Below are 4670 nucleotides of genomic sequence, written 5' to 3' on the forward strand. Positions count from 1 at the left end.
TATCAGTAATACTGTTTACATATTCATGCTTATTCATGTTGCCCATTCTATCATTTTTACATAAAGACAATGCATTTTGAGTCACAGCCACGGCACTACTACTGCTGATATGAACTGATCGCTCATTAGGAAAAAAAAGACTGCTTTAAAGGATCCTTAGTGGTGTTAATTAACCATACAGCCACAAAGTTTCTCCATTACCTCAACCTCCTTTTTCTTTCTAACAGCCGTGCAGCCCATCTCATTTTTTTCTTTTTTTGCGCCCTCACTATTGACCAAAGTGTGACACCAACTTTATGACCCAGCAAAAGGACCATTGATTTCTCCTCTGTCCCCTCTATTGCACCTAAATTCCCACGGGCCTTCACCCCGACTCCTGCTATTTAGTTCAGGTGATAGAAAATAAATGGGGGGTAAGCCTGATCCAAATGGTCATTGGCAAAATTCTATAATACGAAACCATTTATCATCCTGTGGGAAATTTAGCTGATGGGAAGCAGCAACAAGACAGCAACACAAAATCCACACACTAGTCTGGAGATTTGCCGTCATGAGCATCTGCATTGAAAAAGCATTGTCGACTTTTACTTTGGCATCAAAACGTTATAAACAAACCAAGCACATACTGAGGTATTGGTATTCTCCATCACACTCCACAGATGTTGGATAATCGCCCTCCCTCACATGCCTGAGTTTCTGTAACTTTCTTACCACTTTGAATGTCTTCCAGGAGAGAAAGGCTAAACAATTGGATTGTTAAATTCCTGAAATGGGTGGGAAATCTTGTGTCTGATAGAACTCGAGGAAAACTTACCCACAGTCGGAATATCTGACCCGAGAATCTTGCCAAGTACTCCAAGACTTGGAGGCTTTGGACATAAAGGACCCTGATTTCTAAAAATAAAAGCACTCAATGAGGTACTTCAAGTCATTTTGGATAAAAGTGTCTGCTAAATACCATTTACTATATTGTATTGCTCCCATTAATGCAATATGGACCTCACACTCTCACTGCCCATTGACTTCATCCATTCCCAGTGGACCATCTGTCTGTCCATTGACTGCCATTTAGTGTCAACGGGACCATAACTCGTTATGTGAATGACGTTTAGACACTCAGCTGCTCGTTACAAAGGTCAGGGGTTAGATGGCTGTTGAGGGGACACTTCACTCTCTCTGCTCCTACTCTCTCTGTCAGTTTATCTGTCTTGCTCTTTCACATCAACTGTTTCTTCACAGCTTTTTATTTTAGTCACTTCAGATATGTGTTGTCTCACTTACCCTCTGCCCCTTTTCCTGTTGCTGTACAAGAGGGTATTCATTTGCTCTCCCTGTGATATAAAACATTTGGCTCATGCAGGGTGTGATTTTCAAGACTTTTTTCATGTAGTCCCTCAAAAATCCTTACACTCACTGTGTGTGTATTTCAGTGTATTGTAAATTGCCTTTACTAGTATCGTTAAAATGTATTTCAGTACAACTTCTTTTCTCTTTTTTAGTGAATCCTTGGATCTGTCTCAAAATACACTTTGCAGTGCTTTCTTATTTAGCTGATGTAATTATTAGTTTACTAAGAAAAGCACATAATCATGACTGAATCCATTGAAATTTGAAGAAATTCTGTCAAGATGTTAAATCACATTCATGGACAGATGAAAGCATGTCATTAATTTAAATGCTAAACCAGGTTAGTAGCAATGGTTCACAACTTATTCTGCAGTAATTTGATGAGATGTCTGTCTGGGAAAATGACGAGGAAAAAGGCCCACTTGGGAACCCGCGTGGAGCAGGTTGTGCTGTTAATCTCTTTTACAAGTATCACTAAATGTGAGCGCTGCAGGAAAATGAAAGTGTACCTTTTACAATTTTTTGTGTTTTTTTTTTTTAACTGATATTTGCTCTTTCATATTTTGAAAAGTGGCATTTTGGTGGCAGTCTATCAAACAGCCGAGGGATAAAGACAAATCCATCATCATAATTTGTGTAATTGCACAATGTATTAAAACTATTTTGCTTCAGCTTTGGCAGCTGCTAAGTTTCCTTGTCTAACTTTTTTTTTTTAAATAAGTATTTTAAATAAGTGATGATCGAAATCATGAGACTACATAATTTGTTATGTTTGTGAAAGCATGTGAGAAAAACAAAGTGAGAGAGAAGTGGCTACAATCTTGACTTTTTATTATTTTTGCAACATTTTGACATTTTAAGCAGAACCTTCTTGGCAGTAGTTAAACTATTATGAATCAATGATAAACACTGACATCAAAAGCACAACGTGAGTTGCTAGTTATTTAAACATCTCTCTTCTACTTCAACGCTGCGCTGTACTCACCGGCTAGTCTCTAATTTTCTCCCTGTCATTTGTTTACCACGGAGAGAGACAACTTATCACAGTGTTTTACTTTTTAAAAATAGCTGCCTGCTGCAGGTGAAAACCTAATTAATAAAAATATTTGCATGTGTTTAATACAAACATTTAAAATGCTGTGTGAATCTGCAGTCAGGCCACAATATTCTGTAGCACAAGGTACAATTTAAACACAGTAAAAGCGATCACAAGTTTACGTCAAACCTCAAATTGTGATGGCCCATACCAGGATACAGAGACTGCTCTTCCTTTCCTGCATGTTTGAGGGGAAACTTTTACACTCTACACTTACACACACACAAACAGGACAGAACGCATCAATTTCCAGCACCTCCCAAAACAACACATTATGGTTTGGGTGGGGTGGTATAAAGGCTGTGAATATTAAGGGGGCAAAGGGAACATTCACCAGTCCAGACTTTCTCCATTCAGTCTGCAATTGTTTATCACCCTTATATTTAGGAACAAGTGATGCAATTGATGGCTGAATTCTTCTAAAAACTACACTTTTGCAAGGGAACTTTTAATCATGGGTTTGCACTGAAACACTTAATGCTTCAAGTGACATTTTTCTGCTGAAAGGACGATAGTATTTAGCATTTTATGTGCGTCTGCTCTAGTTTTTACTCTGTCTGAATACAAATGGACTAAATAGTTTTTTTTATTACTGTTTAACAAAACCTCATATATCCACCTGTCACTTCTTTACACTTGTCATCAACATTGCCCTCTTCTAAAAGAAACTTTGTCAGAAACTGAGTCTGTTCTGGCATTTTAAGAGCAGGAATAAATAAAGGACACGAGTGATTATTGTATTTCTTCCTGCTGGATATGTGAGGTTTTACATTGTGAAGTGTCCCGGTGGCACTGGTGTAATGGGATCACGGGGGTCTGGGCCATAGGGGAACCCGCAGGCACGCTTTGTCTGCTTAAGCAAACACTGCTGAATACATCCGGTCTACTTGTTAAATATAACATACTGGCAGGCAGACCTATCATAAGGGCACATTTAAACAATGCAAGCGCTCGCATAGACTAGTTAAATATCATGTACTCACATATTTGCATTCACACACACACACACACAACCTGTCACAAAACCACACAGCTGCCCTCTGTGAGAGTGTTTCATTCAACACTTCCACATGGGCTTCAGTCCTGTGGAGGTTGCTAGTTGGTTACAATTTATAACTGTTGCCAATTTGCAGTATCTGATTAGTCAATTCACAAAGAGGTTTTAGCTATTTATACATAATTAAAACAATTTAATGTGTTGCAGAAACATCATGCTTGGTGTAACAGTGATATTATAGAATATTGGTATAAAAAGCATTAAATGTATGAGCTCTGCTATAGTTAAGGGAATTTGTGTTAGATGGGACTATGCAGATGCAATCAAAAAACAAAAATCACCAAGCTGATTACTTCCACTAGTCAGCATATTGGTATGCATGTAAATGCAATCTGTGATACAGCAAAAGGCCACACGAGAGCTGATAAATGAGAGCAGCTACTCTGATGATCAAATATAACACTTGCCTCATTCACTGATTCTAGGACAACTGGAGTAATGATTGATCACAACTTAAAGGAAATTAATGATAATATTTGGTCAGGAAACCCCAGTCACAGTGTATTAAAGTTATGACTTGACCTCCCTTTTGTTTTACATGACACCTTTTTCTATTTGTACCTCTGCCAGAATGCCATTTTTATCCTTATTTCTATCTTCCACATGTTCTCCCTCTCTCTCTCTTGTTCCAATAAAGTCCTACATGCATTCTAGCTCGAGTAACTTATCTTGTTGCAGATTCAGAGCCCAGGGTCAATTTCCCTCCAAATGAGAGCATTATCTGCAACAAGCTGTCCCCTGATGTAAGCCAGTGCCCCCGCCGGCTTCATTTGTTTCAGGCAGACAAACAGAAGGCTAAAAACTCTCCCTGTGTTTTGTTGTCGCAGCCTGATTGCTCTGTCAGACTCGGTGTTTCTTTATTTGGTCTGAGGCATGATAAGGAACAACCAACAGCCTGGAACAAGATGTCCCCACTCAAGCTTAAAAGACAGGCAGAACATACAAAGAGGGAAGTGGGAAAAGTGAGAGAGGGTAAAGAGGAGGCAACGGTCAAGCAGGAGGAGAAAGCAGTGGAATGTTATGAGGATGAAAAATAGGCGTTTAATCTGAATCTGGTTTTCATTTTGGTCAATAAAGGTGTGTGACACACAGAGAGGATAGAACAAGGGCTTTTTAAACCCAGCCTACTGGGTGCAAGGGTTATAAAGACACATTACCTTTACATTTTTG

Source organism: Parambassis ranga, chromosome 9 (assembly GCF_900634625.1).
Source record: "Parambassis ranga chromosome 9, fParRan2.1, whole genome shotgun sequence".
NCBI lineage: Eukaryota > Metazoa > Chordata > Actinopteri > Ambassidae > Parambassis > Parambassis ranga.